The 15207-nt window shown below is 41.1% G+C and overlaps 1 long non-coding RNA gene across 3 annotated transcripts in view; it reads right to left on the bottom strand.

The window, feature by feature from the left end:
- Window positions 1–596: 596 nt before the first annotated feature.
- The window catches only part of LOC310746171, a 31370-nt gene continuing 16759 nt past the window's right edge, over window positions 597–15207 (bottom strand). For all 3 annotated transcript variants that reach the window (XR_014540502.1, XR_014540503.1, XR_014540504.1), the window contains 3 exons: window positions 10661–10754; window positions 9418–9495; window positions 597–988 (listed from right to left, as the gene is read on the bottom strand). This is a non-coding gene — a long non-coding RNA (uncharacterized lncRNA). The remainder of the gene's footprint in view (window positions 989–9417; window positions 9496–10660; window positions 10755–15207) is intronic.

The following is a 15207-nucleotide window of genomic DNA, read 5'->3' as shown; positions in this document are numbered from 1 at the left end:
TCTCCATCATTCTAATCTTCATCATAATTAAAGTGTCCAGAGATTTATTTATTTTTAAAGAGACTGCCTGCCCACTGGCTTATGATCTAATAGATAAAATACAGCAGGCAAGAGAGATAACGGAGGAGGCAGAGCAAATTCAAGCATTATTTTTTTCATAGTTCTATGCACTTTCTAACTCAGCAATAGATATAATCTTATGGCTTTGGAGAATGAAGCTAATGACTCAAGTGGGACATATGAACGCCTGAATACATATCACAACAACCATTCCATATTTTCAGAAAAGGCCCAGAAATATTTCTACTGAAGAAAGATTTGAAATCAAAATAGAAGCATTTTTATAAATTGTCATAACTTTTCAAAAGATGTTTTTGTTTTTATTACTTTTTTATATTGTGTTTTTTAATATATAACGGTAAGTTTTTAAAAATTGGTTTCAATCTTTCATTTTTAATTGTTGTAACCTGCATTGAGACCTTAGGGTTAAGGGCAGTTAATAAAACAATAACAACATCACGAAGAAGAAGAAGAAGAAGAAGAAGAAGAAGAAGAAGAAGAAGAAGAAGAAGAAGAAGTCTTGTTGGTGGGCTTTAATCAAATGACAGGTAAGTTGCAACCAAATTGCAATTTTTATTTTGAAATATTTTGAATGTGTATGTTGTCACAGATACTGAACCAATAGGCATTGATTTCATTTATATAGTACTTGTTTAGAGTGCGCAAAGTGCTTTCCATGCATTATCAAAGTAACCCTTACAACAACCATGTAAGGTAGGTCCAGGGCCACTAGTGGTGAGATGTACAAGGGTACAAATGCACCAGGCCTCATGGTTTATGGCATTCATGGACAGGAGCAAGAGGGCCATAATGTTCGTTGAACTTCGGATATTAAATCAGGCTCCACACAGGGAATGGGGATACAGTGAGTTTATACAACTCTCTGAAGAGGCTTCAAACACAAGTCTGCGGCAGGATTTCTCAATGTCTGAGGGAAGAAAAGGAGAGGAAAGTATGGAAGCTAAGTTGTGATGGTGAACAGTGAATTTTCTGTGCCTGAATACAACAAAAAAGGTTTAATGGCCAGTCAGTATTATAACCCCCTTATTGCATTTGGGAGCTCGGGGCAGAGAAAATAGCAGCTTCCGCTATTTAATAAATTCATAGCTTATATGAGACTGAGCCAAGGATTTCCTTCTCACTCAGCCAGGTTTCTGATAAGCAAATATGCATTTTTCCACCAACAAATCTATAGTGTTGCAAACTAAATTAACCATAAAGCTGCATAAATAGCACAACAACAGCCGAATTGGAAACCTTGTTTAGGGTATAATTAACTACCTAAGAGGTTTTCCACTCTAAAAGGCGGAAATTTAATTGGTGAGCAAACCTCCGTGTGTGAATGCTGGCAAAGACAGGTGTAGTTAATGGGTCAAAAACAAGTGGCATTCCATAAAATGATTCTGCCAAGAGCCATAGGCTCTTTAATCTAGCCCTAGCACTACCCTAACTTGGCTTCCATGTTCTGGGTTTATTCATATAGATCTGGACAATCAATGATTATCCTCCTGTAAATCAGGCACATTTTTAGACCCTGCTATAAATCATGAAAGGCGCCTTTGAAATAAGAAGAACCAGACAGCTTTGTCCCACTTTTTCCTAGCAAGCACCAAAAAGCAGCATCAGTACAGCAGAGAAGTCAGTTAAAAGGCAATTGTAAATGTACAGGTTTCAACTTTCTTACAACTGCATCACAGACCTTCCCTCTCAGCTGCTTCTCATGCAACGTCCCCTCCATCTTTCAGCCCTTTGGCACGTAATTTATACTTCCACTTAATGATGGGTAATTTATACTGCCATTTATGTAACCTCTAAATTGAGCTAGAAAACTCTGCACCCTTTGTTCTTTTTCCAAAGCTAGGCCATAATTATTGCTCCCAGCTCAGAAAAGTTCCCACTTTTGAGCAGGGGAAGCTGGCTTCTATCACTTTCCTGAGAGTTGTTTGGGTTTTGTTAGAAGAAAAACAAATCACCATGGAGATAAATTTATCCCTATTCCTCATTTACTACTTCCCTCCGTGCACCCTCTCACTCACAGAACAGTTTGGCTCTTTCTGTCATTTTGCACACACACAACCTTCTCAGGTCATTCCCTTAAGCAGCAGCTAATGTCTCCTTTAAATTAGTGAAGTGACCTTTCAAGAGGCCACTACTGCTGTGTTCTGACACTCATGCATTGTAACTTGCCGTCTTACTTCTCCCGTCTCCCTCTCTTTCAAACTTTGTAATATTCAACCAGCAGGAATCCTCTTGGCTACAGAGAGGGTTACAGTAACCTATCTAGATTTTCTAGGACAGAAATCTGAAGTGATGACGACTGGGTATCTTGGAATCAGAAAAGCGAGTTTCATTAACTGATGACAAGAAACAAAAATCATGTGATGATTCCCCCCACTCCTTGTCATTCTCCTGTGGGGAATTTTTCTTTTGAAGGCTTCCCTTGAGCATATTTTACCAAGGTCTGAAGAAGACTAGATTTCAGATTATACCTCAGGGGGGAAAGAGGGAACTGTCGAGAAAGCATTGCCATAGGAGAATGAAAAGAAAAACCCATCAAATAGTCACTTTCCCCTGACTCATTTAAGTCTAGCAAGTAAGTAGCTTTGCTGAAGAATTCTGCGGCTATCCCCCACCTTATTATTATAATCATGATTATTAATAACCTGCCCTTCACCCGAAGGTCCCAGGGCAAGTCACAACCATTTTAAATACAGTGGTACCTTGGGTTACAGACGCTTCAGGTTACAGACGCTTCAGGTTACAGACGCTTCAGGTTACAGACTCGGCTAACCCAGAAATAGTACCTTGGGTTAAGAACTTTGCTTCAGGATGAGAACAGAAATCATGCAGCGCCAGTGTGGTGGCAGCGGGAGGCCCCATTACCTAAAGTGGTACCTCAGGTTAAGAACAGTTTCAGGTTAAGAACGGACCTCTGGAACGAATTAAGTTCTTAACCCGAGGTACTACTGTACTTTAAAAACAATTGAAAGCAAATCCTATCACAAGAATAAGGTGGGTCCGAAAAATATCCAACTCATCAGGACTCAGCTATACAGCTGCGAACAAAATGTTTTAAGTACCGGTATGTTGCAAAGTGCAATATACAAATTTGACACTAGATGGCGATGATAAGCTACGGCAAATTCAATATATTTTTCAAAATGTTTTTTCAAAAAGTATTTTCACAGTGTTTTTCATATGTGTGTAGATTGCACCACAATTGTTGGAGGCTATGTGAGAGCTGTATACTGAAAGTGCCAGATGCACCTCTGTGGGGAGGGAGTCCCATAATTTGGGGGCTGCCACAGAGACTGCCCTCTTCCAAGCCACCACCATCCCCAAGCTTCTGAGGGCAGTGGAACTACCAAGAGGGGCCCGCTCTGCTAATCTGAACACCTGAGAGATGCTATCCATTGCCACCGCTGTTTCCTGCATCTTCCCACACTCATACCTTTCCCTTTGAGCCACTTCAAGAAGGAAAAAACAGATGAAGAGGAGAGAGATAGTTGCCTGTCAAGCTGGGGACTGGAGCAGACAAGCACCCTGTGTACATGCAAATCAGAGTTAGCGCTGAGAGCTGCCAATATTTGTGGCATATTGTATGGTCCATAAGCCAGTAAAAAAGAAAAGAAAGAAATACATTGCTGTGTCATATAGTTATTTAAACTTTTAAATATGTTTGAAATAATTATTCCCTTTAAGACTTGTTTTTTTAAAAAAAGTGAAGGCAGAGAAATTGGCACAAAACTACCCTAGAGGCAGAGTTACCTCTCATGATGTCTCTCATTAAAATATAACGATAGGTCACAATAGACGGACCACCTAGAATGCATTTTCTGGCAGGGCCCTTCTTCTAAGGGCAGAACAGGACATTATATTGCCAACCCCAAATTTTGCCAAGGTAAAGATTTATGCAGGAGTGAGAGGCACTTGCAGGGCAGGATTGTCAGGTGAGATGAGGAATGAACCCCTCCCATGCCTGCCCATTCTCCTCTGCAAATGCCCAGCTTTTTTTGGGGGGGGGGGGGAAGAGACATAATAAAATTGTTTGGCATGCACTTGCAGGGATCTATCAGCAGGTGCTGTAAAGCACACACAACCTGTCCAATCTGCCAGTTTCCTCCTTTCAGTATCCCCTGCACGCATAACCCCCAACTGACCACAGAAGGGGAACAAGAGGCTCTCCTCATTAAAGTGTCTAGTTCTGCCTCTTTGTGGTCACTAAACAGAGACATCTGGGTTTGTTTTTCTAAGCACAAACCCAAGATGGCTAAAATGCACAACACAGCTCTATTCTAAACACAAGCCAAGAAAACCTTCTCCATAAATAACCTGGTGTCTCTGTGGTTAGCAATTTTCACATAAAATTGAGGTGCCTGGTTTATGAGGTTTGGCTGCAAAGGATATATTTATATGGGAGGGAGGGGGTTTGCATCCCAATCCTCAAGGGCCTCTCAAGTGGAAACCTAATATGTTATACACTGCAGATGGACCTCCGCCAGGCCCTTTTTCTCAGCAAGACCTCTTTAATTGCTCCTGTCCCCCTTCTTTGGCTCACTCTCTGAAACTCCAATAGTAGTTCACTACGGTGTAACTTTCACTTGGTCCAAATAGCAGTGTTATGCTACTGATGCTTTACTTCCCCTTGCTACAGACACATAAAGCTGCCTATATTTAATTTGTCTAACGTTTCACTGTTATTCCTAGATGCAATTTCCTTGCAATGACGGCAAGGACACCCCCGTCCCCAAGACACAGCAAAGAACATACAAGTAGAGCTGAAGGTTCAATAATTAGGGAGGTAGCTGCTAACCAACCATTCAGGGACAAGAAGTCAGAATATGCAAGTGAGCAGACAAGAGTTACAAGATGAAATCTCTATTAAATATTTACAGGGGCAGGACTCCTCCTGGAAATCCTCTCCCTCAGGGCATGACATGCTATCTACTTATCATGCCAGATTTCAAGAGTCATAGCAATGAAGTGGGTAATGTGCATCAGCAAAGGGTCTAGGGGTTCTTGAAATGGCAGGCTAACCCTTTTGACTAGCCCAGAAGCTGTAGTAATCACACCATCACCTTACCATTACTATGTGACCAAGAGCAAGTGGCATTCCTATAACCTTTGGTCAAGAATTATTAGTTATGTCTTTATCCCATTTGTTGGGATGCTGCCTTGCAGGACATCTTTGGGAGAAGAAAAGACTCAGGAGTAAACCTTACACAAATCAGGTGTAGAGTCCCTAAGACAGCTGGAAGGCGTACGCCTCCTTTTGGCAACACCTGCAGCCAAGTTGGTGCAAAATGTATTGCTCTTCCTTGCTTTGGACCACACCAGCAAGGCCAAGAGGTGAGTCTTGTCACTCTCTGCAGTCACAGCAGGCGCTGTGATTCTCCAGTGGTTTAGATTGCACCCCTGGAGACACACTCCAATGTCTCTCAAGACATACAGGTGCCAGCAATATCCCATTTGTATCTCACCCTCAGGATGGTGCATAATTGATCAAGACATCACAGTCTATCCTATATCTTGGAGCATGGAGCAGTTCACTTCAGAATTATATGGGTCATTTGTTCATATATTTGTTGCAAAGTTTGCAGAAGTTACCCTTTTAGAAGAAGAGGGAATACACCCATCCAGTCATGTTGCATGATACCAACATTGAGCAATTAAACTGTATGACTTGCTCTTTCAACTGCAAACAGAATTAGAAGTCATCCTAAACTCACTGCCCCGATTGTGATCCGATTGTCTTCTGGACAGGTTGTTCTAAATATGTCTCAATACAAACAAGATCAGAATAAGTCCTAAGTCATTTGCCTTTAAAGCTGACGTACTGCTAAATGTTTCAGAAAGTTAATCATTAACAATAACATTTTCCATGAAAGTATTGTGAAAATGTATGGCTTGGTTTTTTTGTACATTTGCGGGGAGGGGTAGGTAGCTTATATTTTGTTTTTGAGTCTGGCTCGGTGATTTGTTTATTACATAGCTGCAGCTAGCAGACCCAAAGGACAACCACTGTCAAGTCAAGCTCCTGCACAAACATACCCCAACCCTTTCTGTTTAAGGTTCTCTAAATGAATAAGCACAGTTAAAGGTTATCTGTGAAGCCACTGGTGTTTTTTTCCAGAGTCTTTGTTTTTTATATTTTTTCTTATGTTGTATTAAACATTTCCCAGTTCTGTTAACAGCTTTCTAGCTTCCAGTTTGCTGACCACAGATGGACTCAAACTGCACATTTCCCAGGATATGGGATGAAGCCATTTGTACCAATGGCAGCTCTTTGGAATACTGACTTCATGGGCTTGAATCATTTTTATGGGCTCCCCCTTGCCTCACTCCACCTGCTCCCCACTAGGGCCGGCCTCTGCCTTTTTGCTATCCTTCCCTGGATAGCTACCCGCTTCATGTCAGCACACTTTCATCTCTCCATGGGCATCTGCCCTTGTGTGCTCTCATTAAGCATATCTGACCTCAGCCAGAAAAGAGCACCTCTAGTGCACGACACTGTAAGTCCTTTCTATTTCAGGAAGCAAATCCACATTCCGAGTCCTCTGTTTTAACCCATTTGTTGCTGCCTTTCATCTTTCACACAAGGCTCCTTTTGCAAATTTGAATTGGGAAGAGGGGAATTAAGGTCTGGGGTTTACAGAGACAATGAATGAATCAACCACATATTCATTTTGCCATAGGCACCGACTCAGCCCACACATTGTTAACTTGCATTTGGTTGGGGAGGAGGCGCATCCAAAGTTATCTGAATGCCCATTTGCATGGTATTCTGCTTGGCTCATACTGAAGGTGCACACCTGGCGGTTTCAGCATGGCGCTGCAAATATCCTGCTAAAACCAAATGCACACAGAGTTATTGGCTTTTTGTTGCCCATCACAGCAACTGAGCTCCCATCATAGGAGCCAACTCCGAGGGACCAAGGTCCCTTCAGACCCCAATAAAATATTTGAGGGGGCCGTCTCCCACTCCCAAGTTCATGGGCATTACTATTCAAATAGTGTGCCATGTCTTGTGATCGATTACACAGGGCAGGGCTTACCTGACACACCCACACGCATATTTTATTCAACTTGGCACCCCTGGCTACCACGCAGGGTAGTGGCAACATGCTGTCAGCCTGAGCAAGTGGCCGGGAGGGACCTGTAAAAGGAATTCCTGGAGCAGCCATCAGTTATTCACATTATTTCTTTGCGCTGAGCATTCACAGACAACGCAAGAGCCAGAAACACAACATGAGCCTGTTTTACATATTTACTTACATATCCAACTTCAGTTACCCTCAGAGGAATTAAGGACACTTACAAGGCAACAGCATTTTCACAAGGTTTGGCTGAGACCATCAAAACACTGCTCCTCAAAGTCAAAATAAAGTCCCCCCTTCTTCTTCTTTTTTTAAAAAGTGGATTTGTTTTCTGGCTTTCTATATCCCAGAAGCTTGTAACATTTTCCTTTGGCAGAGCAGCAGATACTTCCACCATCCGTCAGACATCTGTGCACAAAACAGACACAATAGCGCAACTGAAATTGACATTGTGCTAATTTTTAAAAATAACTCAAATCTATTTTTGAAACATTTGAATGGTTTTGCAGAAATGAGTGAACACTTTTTCACATGTGTGAAATGGCAAGGCTCTTGTGAGCTTAAGGATTTCATTGTTTTTTCCTTTTATTCATTTTTTCAGCACACGAAATATTCTGCCTCAACAGCTGGCTGTGCCCAGCAAAGATGCCAACAGATGTTAGAAACCAAGTTTTCTGCCATTTGCGAGCATTCTGTTGAGCCAGATATGCTGGGAAAGCTCCCTTCTGTTCATAAGACCCAAGTTGTACGTTTCTGCTTAATGTGCTGCTGATGAGAACGCAGTTAGACCAGAAGGGAAATGAGATCTAAACAGCTGCTAGTCATTGGCATCCCAGGGCACATTAAGGAAGCCCCCCAACGACTTATTGCCCTCTTAAAAGTCAAAGTCAGGTTCCATTTGTTATCATTCCCCCGTTCAGATTAATCAGCATTTCTCGCAGAGGTCTTGCTATTCCCAACATCCAAGAGATCCCCAGTGCTTTCACTTTGAACTGCATCACCAGCAATCATTCTCCAGAGACAGAGAAAGAAGTGGGGGAATTCAAATAGGATAAGGCTGTGTTTTCAAAAAGCTATCAAGGAAGGCTTCTCTCCCATCCATCTTACCTAGACATTGCAATTTGGTGATCTAGGTCCCATGTTGCCTGTTAAAACTATGCCCGTTGCCTTTCCGCAGGAAGTCAAACTGCTCTAGAGCACATCAGTTTTTGTTACTATTTGGTTTACATACCGTTTACGCCTGACTGCTAAACACCACCTTTTCCCCATCTGGCACAACAGTGTGCCATTGTTCAATATTAAAGGATCTCTGCATAAGAATGTAAGGATACAGCACCCTGTTTCACAAAGTACATACCTGGATGCCTCTAGGAAGCCCATAAGCAGGACCTGAAGGCAAGAGACCACTCCTGCTGTTGTTCCTGAGCAACTGGCGCTCCGGCTGCCATACTGCCCTTGCACTAGGAGGTTCTGCTTAGCTATCATGAGAAACATATCGTCCATGAATTTGTCCTATCCCTTTTTTCAGCCATCTAAACTTGAGGCCACCACCACATCTTTTGTCAGCAAATTATTTAAGTTAATTATGCATTGTGCATGAAGAAGTACCCTCCTTTCAGTGGCAGACTTTGGGACCTGAAATTTCAGTGCAATGCCAAAATTTGGCACATGCACACCACCTCTCAGCTTAGATTCTAAGTCACTGTTGTGTCGCCTCCTGCAGCGCCCTCTCAGCTTGGAGCCCATTGTGGGTGAACTGTCTGTGCTCCCCTAAGTCCACCTCTACTCCTTTGTCCTCAATTTATCTTTTTTTTGGGGGGGTGAAAAGCAAGGTTATGCATACGATGTGATTCTGTGCAAGCAAGTTGTGTGCACAACTCAACATTTCGAAAAAGTTCACCATATGATGTCGCTTTTCAGTCTAAATAAATGCGTAGATTAAGCCTGGAAATAGGTAGGTCTGGTGAGATGACAAGAGGCAGAAAAATGAACGGGCAAAAGGAATGTTTCCACATAAGGGGGAGCCAATGTGGTGCCCTCCAGATGCTGTTGGACTTCAGCTCTCATCCGCATGGTCAGTGGTCATGGATGATGTGAGTTGCAGTCAAACAACATTTAGAGGGGCCCATGTTGGTTAGCCATGGTTTAAATGATAAAACTGTCATGCTCTAAAAAGTCCTTTGTCCAACCCATGTGTTGCAGAATTAGAATAAAATGCACAAAATAAGAACATATATGCAAATCTGCCTAATTTGCATACCTCATATGGGTTGCAGGATTCATTTGTTCTTGGCACAGAATTTGGATTAGCCTGGGGAATAATCCTACTCCAACACTTCTAAAAGATGAACACCAAAACAGGCAAAAGTATCATCATACCATATATCCTGATTAAGAACCAAAATGCCTGGGTAAACAGGATCGTTTTTGACTGGCACCTAAAAGTTGATAATGATGGTGCCAGGACCTTCGTTGATGAGAACGATGGTGTCAGGACCTGGGAGAGCCCCTGCTGAAAAGGCCTATTATTGTGTCACCCGCCAACTTCCCTCAGAGAGGGCACAGATGATAAATGTAGGGTCCATATAGGTTCATGTAGGGAATGGCAAGGTACAGTGGTACCTCAGGTTAAGTACTTAATTCGTTCCGGAGGTCCGTACTTAACCTGAAACTGTTCTTAACCTGAAGCACCACTTTAGCTAATGGGGCCTCCTGCTGCTGCCGCGCCGCCAGAGCACGATTTCTGTTCTCATCCTGAAGCAAAGTTCTTAACCTGAAGCACTATTTCTGGGTTAGTGGAGTCTGTAACCTGAAGCGTATGTAACCTGAAGCGTATGTAACCTGAGGTACCACTGTACTGGGGTCCTGAAACCACATAAGGCTTTGTAAGTCAAAGCCAGCACTTCAAATTGAAACTATTGGCATCCAGTGCAGTCATGCCATGAACATTATATGTTCAAGACCCCCTGTTTCCAGTCAATAATCTGGTCGCTGAATTCTGGACTAGCTACAGTTTCAAAGGCAGCCCCATGTATAACACATTGCAGGAATCCAGCCTGGTGCTCATGTCCAAGAAAATGTCCCTTCCAAGTTTACACCCACTGAAGAGATAAGGGAAGTATTTAATAATCTGGAGTTTACATGAAAATAAATATATATATGAATATCCTTAAACACACACACACGCAGCAGCTGTTTGACAACTTGAGCAGCTTATTTCCTAAACCCACATTCTCTCTGAGCATGAAAGATACCATAATGCCCCAAACTGACTTCTATCTTAAATGAGACACAGATTGCATTTCCCTTTATGACTATCTATACCAAATTCATAGGCGCTAAGCACAAATTAAGAAGAAATCTTGGTGGCTCATTTCTTTTGTTTTTGTATATAAATAGCCTGGTTCTGTCATGGGAAAGTCACCCTCTGAAGGGAATATTTCAGATATTTGTTAATAAATTAGTTAAGCATGCAAGAAAGAAACAACCCTGTTCCATGATACCTTGTGGGTTTGCATTAATGATGTGCATCAAGAAAGCTGCATATATATGATTTGTCAACTCACTGGGGTACATAATCCACATTCTGTCAATCATCTATGAAGTCCAAGAAGGAACCACTGTTAATAATTCACAAAATTTCAATCCAAGGGAGAGCTAGCAACAAACACGACCCACAAACCTTTTCCAAAATCCATTTTCTTTAGTGGGAAGACTATGATTGACATCAGTGGACTCATGAGTCACTTCACAAGGAGGGGAAAAGCAACCTCCAGTGATAATGAAAATGAATAAATTTAGACAAGTGACATGGGAAAGAAAATGGGCCTTATGTGGCAAGGCTGACAACTGTCTTGTAAATCCACACCTTCACCTTCTCTATCTCCAATATGCATTCTTCATCCACATTCTCAGCATAACCAATTCAAGTGCCATCCTTTCTGAAGGCTGCTATAAATAACACATCAGGAACTGAATGGTCAGTGCCTACATATATAGAAATGCTATAGAGGGATGTTTCCTATTAAAACAGGGTTGGAGATCTAGTAAACATTTAACCCTCTGTCCTCAAATGACTTACTCTAGAGAAGAACTGGCTTTAGTTAATGATTCAGAATGGGCAGCTTGGAGATGGCAGCCTAAACAAACAAACAAACAAACAAACAAACAAACCCAAGCTTACCTGGGCTCTCATTACCACACAGCTTATTATTTCTAAATTGGTCCATGTAAAAATAAAAGGGACAACTATACACTACGATAAACATGGGCTGATGCCGAAAATGGCATTTGTGCACCACATTCTCCCTCATTGCAAAAAAACCTTCTCTCAGGCCTGGATTGAAGGTGTGAGGGGCCTAAGACTAATACAGTGGGTGGGCCTAAGTGGCATATGTTCAAGAAACAAACATGTTACTCAGTTATCCAAAATTAACGTTACCTTTAGCCAAATGATTACATATTGAAAGGGAAGAAAAAGAGAGGAGGAGGATAAAGTTAAATAAACAGTGGAAGTAAAAACACACACAAATAAACAAGTAAATGGGGGGAGGGAGAGGTTTTGAATTAAAATGCAAGCTTTTTTTTTTTCATGCAAACATGAGACATCTTCCATTTCAGGGACAAAACGGTAAAGGCCCAGGAGAACATGAACAAGGAAGAGACTGACTGTGATGGATGGAGCAGGGTGAGATGGAATAGTAATGCCGCGTTGGTACATTTGAATTTCAAGAGACCCAGTCGAAAAGTGCACATCCAGTTCCGCATAACAAGTTCCTTCCAAAGGCAAACCCCAAGATATTTGAGATGTAAAGCAGAGGACACAGGGCTGGTGAATGTGTCCATCAATTGTAACCTAGAGAAAGGGTTGCTCTGGAGCTGTCTATTAAGGATGGCAGGAACAGACTGAGACCAGCTTGAAAGTGACCTACTCTCTTGCCCCACTGTATGCTTTGCATCTCAGTCTCGAAACGATTTACTCCTCAGCTGGTCACTTCTTTTAAAAGAATGGAATTGGCCTAAACATGAGGCTGCCTGTCAAAGACTATTTACAGAAATATTGTAAAATTAATGAATGTTAGAATGATATTGGATAGAAATTAAGTGGTTTCCAGCTGTAATGCTTTAAGAGAATATGAAAAAAGGGTTATAAATAGGTAAAAATCTAATGGTAAGTATTTGCTGAACCAACAATTTGAAGTGGAATACAAAAAAGGGAGGTATGAGGAGGTCCGGGAAACAAGCTAAAGGAAAATAAGCAATGGAAAATCTGTGTGTTTTTAACTATTTTTATTTTGTATTTTTGTTATTTTTTTCATTTTTATTGTAATACTTTAAAAAATCTTAATAAATATCTTATAAAAAAAAACAAAAAACATGAGGCTGCCTGGAAGCAAAGGCTTGTCTGCTGGAATCCAGGAATGCCTCTACAGAAAACTGTAAGGTGAAGCCAAGAGATGTGCCACCTTGAAAGCAGGAGCAATTGCTAGCTAATTAAAAAGACGGGGCGCAACATTTGACTATGCCGATTCATATTTGTATATATGCAAATTTAGGCTTATTTCAGAGGGGGAGGGGGAATCCAAACTTTGGTTGTTGCTGTCTGTGCTTTCTCTGAGCTATGAGGTGCCAACAGGATTTTCTGGGTCCAGTATACGGAGTGGGCTTTCTGCCCAACCTGCAGTCTATTCACAAGAATTGCTGGTGTAAATATCAAAAATAAAAACAGGTATTGCCCAACAACTAGCATGACTCCTCTCCCTCTTTCTCTCTCCCTCAAGCCTCTTGATCTCTTGGACCTTTTGGAAGAGGGAGTTTGAAATTAGCCCAACCACTGCTACAAAAGCTTCCCACTGGAAAAAGCTAGAGGCACAATTTGAGACTGCTCAATAGTTCAACAACGCACATGTCCAAGCCACAGTGCCAACCCATTCAAATTTAGTGTAAATGCACCCGAGTCTCTGGTAGTCACTACCAGGCACTGCTTGGGGATATAAACACACCGATGAGCTTTGAACTCTGTGGGAGCATCAGTGATGGAGCAAAGAAATATGACCCAAACCACTATTGACAGAACTCCAGAACATCAGAAAATCAGATACATATGTCTTAGGCATTTTATTTTACATCAGATCCCTGCAGTTGTCAGGAAATATGAACTGAATAAATTTGCTGTACCCAAACCTCCCGTGGGGTTAGTACCATCAATGTTTTATTAGGATCTAAAAAGTTATCCAATAAACAAAACTTGAAGAAAAACAAGTCTTTCAGTTTTGAATCATGGCAATGAAAAGGCAGGAGAAAAATAAAGATGCAAAAGAACAGGGTTTTAAAAAGCTGCTCTGTAAGCAGTTGTAAGACTAGGGTTAACCCTTTCCCCTCATGCCATTTCCCTCCATTAAAACCACATACTGTGAAGCTGCTATTTGCTGCATGGTGGGAAACATACGAGACTTAGAAGGAGATAAGAAAAAAAATCTATAGACCAGACAAGACACTATGGCTGAACAAAACCATCTGTGAAAGGCAACATTATTACACTGACTCAAAGAGTATTTAATTGAGCAGCCCAGTAAAGCAAGAAGAATAATCCATATCAAATTATCCTGCAATGCTCCATTTCACTGAGAATAGAGAATGTGTATTTTTGTATTTTGACAAAAAAAAAAAAAAGCAAAACACTTTAGGAAACTTGTCCCACACAGACATGCAAGCATGTTTAAGGACCAGTCATGGCTGGAATGGTTAGACAAAGAAGAATTTGTGGATTTAGGGGTTGTGGCATAGGAGACTCAATGCAACCTTGAAATACAGTCTCTTGCAAAACAAAAAGGATAAATACAGCCATATATAAGTGAATGTGGACATCACACAGTAAAATATACCCAGGAATATTGCTTGCATTCCAGATAGTGGACAGCCAATGAATCTGCTGCTGGATTCATCCCTAGATGTTATAGATGCTAACTAGGTGGTTATATTTAAAACAGAATGCCTGCTGTTATACAGCATGAATATATTATCCTGGGAGTGTCACATTATATAAACTCAGCTGAATTAGGAGTATTTATATAGTAGCCCTTTCCCCAAAGCTTTCCCCAATTATTTCAGCCTTGTTATGGCAGAAGGGTTATTTCTCAACTAAAAATATATTTCAGGTCCAAAGATTGAAAAGAAGGGTAAATATTTAGGTGTATGGATAATAGCAAAGAATATAAATTTGTATAAAGAGAACTATTTGAAAACTTGGGAGGATGTTCAAAGAAATTTGCAAATATGGGGCAGAATGAAATTTTCACTGCTGGGTAGAGTGTTGACCATAAAAACGAATGTATTACCAATAATGCTATTTTTGTTTCAACCAATACCGGTGACTGGCAAGACAGATTGTTTTAATAAATGGCAAAAAGATATTTCTAAATATATCTGGCAAGGGAGAAAAACGAGAATAAAATACTGATAGATACGAAAGAGAGAGGAGGTTTCTCCCTGCTGGATATGAGATTAAATTATGAAGCATTTTGTCTGTGCTGGTTGAAGGAATGGTTTTTATTGAAGAATCTGCATATTTTAGATTTGGAAGTTCACGATAATATTTTTGGCTGGCACACTTATTTGTGGTATGAAAAGGTGAAAGTATATAAATGTTTTGCAAACCATATAATTGGGGGGGGGAAATGTATAGCATATGGGACAAATATAAACATTTATTGGAGATCAAAACACCACTTTGGCTTTCACCTATGGAAGTCATAGCAGTGAAGAAGAAAAATATAGTGGTACCTCGGGTTAAGTACTTAATTCGTTCCGGAGGTCCGTACTTAACCTGAAGCACCACTTTAGCTAATGGGGCCTCCTGCTGCTGCTGCACCGCCGGAGCACGATTTCTGTTCTCATCCTGAAGCAAAGTTCTTAACCTGAAGCACTATTTCTGGGTTAACGGAGTCTGTAACCTGAAGTGTATGTAACCTGAAACGTATGTAACCCGAGGTACCACTGCATGACAGAAATTTGCTAAGAGAGGAGGGTAGATAATTTAAACTAAAAGAGT

Source organism: Podarcis filfolensis (genome assembly GCF_964270895.1).
Source record: "Podarcis filfolensis genome assembly, chromosome: 1".
NCBI lineage: Eukaryota > Metazoa > Chordata > Lepidosauria > Squamata > Lacertidae > Podarcis > Podarcis filfolensis.
The sequence above is the reverse complement of the archived record's forward strand: the minus strand, read 5'-3'. Positions and strand labels throughout refer to the sequence as shown.